Raw genomic sequence first — 1,762 nt, forward strand, 5'->3', positions numbered from 1 at the left:
GCCTGAAAAAGTAGAGAAAACATAATACATTGTATCACACAATATGAACAGCCGACGAAATGCATAATGTACGAGTATCATATAAAAAGTAACGCATTACATAATGTTCTTAAATCATAAATGGCAATAATTTAGTGGCAATCCATTTAAAAAAACTGCCCTAAATAGAAATACTTGGTTGTTGAGGCATGTACGGAGTGTAAAACAGTAACTTGAAAAGGGACCATGATAAGAGTTATACGTCTTCAGGAGTTGTACTTCGAACGGAATAAAAAGTTATTCTAGGATTGGGACGTTTCAATGGTTGTTTAGAGTGAACTAACACGCAAAAAAACGTAAACAAATAATGGTTTCTCTGCTTTCAAAAATAACGAAAATCAGTAAAAACATAATTGTTAAACATTCTAACACTCCTCGTGATTTTGTCACTTTAGAAAAAGAAGAAAAGAAACGGTGTTAAACTGCCAATAAAAACTGCTTAGGGACTACTTGTATATGCGGTTGTTACATCTTCTCCCTCGATTATATAGTTTACAAAGCCTTTTAAAAAAACAATGAGTAAAAGCATTTTAATTACATTTTCAGTTTTATAACCTCCAAACTGGTGCTAAACAGTCGATAAACACCGCTCAGACCGATATTATTTCTTAAATATATATATGTATTAGTGCACATATTGGTTTTGTATATAACTTCATTAATCATACAAAAAAACAAATAATTGCCTAAAATTGTCCAAATGGGTCGGATTACAAGTTTTCACAATGTTAGCAACAACATTTCCAATAAGGTCTACAATAAACATGTAATTTCATATTTATTCCAGTACTTCTCGTGCTCATTCTTTAACGACAAATACCAGACTGAATATGATGAAAATGATAGTGAAAATATTTAATAATATCTGTCATATGTTGCGGTTCGGACCGGAATATCCGTCCCGAGGTGATCCGCCCATGGGCGGGTTACCGAGGGACGGATTAATCCGATCCGAACCGCAAACATATGTCAAATATTGTTTCTTGCATAATCTACCATATTCCATTATATTTTAAATTCTTAATCTTAATTTTCAGTGAAAATTCAGGTCATTACAACCGTAGCTACTTTCTTCCAACACCGTATGAAATTATTATAACGGTATAATTACGTCATCCTAAGCGTGCAATTGTATAGCACGTGACTCACCTGGCACCTTCCTTGCCAGATGTAATTTCCGGCATGGGTAAAACTAACGGAAACGCCAGTCTGGTATGCAAGAATAACCTTTACAGAATTTTTGCTTAAACTTGAATTATTCAGAACCTCCTTTCAGAATTTCTCTTTCAGTAAACAATCAGACTTAACATAGCCACTGGATTTATTATCATTTGCCGGCACTGTATTCTTTATAACAGTCAACTATCGTTATCTCGACATCGCTTTTCTTGATATTCGTTATCTCGATTAAATTTTGAAAGTCCTGATTTTCTTCCTTCTTTATCTATATTGGATTTTTTTGTTTATCTCGATATTTTTATTTCGATATTTCAGTATGTCTATGTAAAATTCAGCCCCAACAGTTATTTTCACACTATTATCCTTTGTTTATCTCGACTAATATTGTTCTTTCGTCTGTTCCCTTAAGACGTGTGAAATACACAAACCAGACGATAATTGCTCAATAGCGTGTGTCATAATGATGACTCTGTTTGTAACAAGTTGAGCTGTTATTATAAATATTAATTTAATTAGCGTGTTGATTGACTTCTGTCCAAAATGT

Source organism: Ruditapes philippinarum, unplaced genomic scaffold (genome assembly GCF_026571515.1).
Source record: "Ruditapes philippinarum isolate M1 unplaced genomic scaffold, ASM2657151v2 ctg16455_1_1_1_1, whole genome shotgun sequence".
In the NCBI taxonomy this organism is placed as follows: Eukaryota; Metazoa; Mollusca; class Bivalvia; order Venerida; family Veneridae; genus Ruditapes; species Ruditapes philippinarum.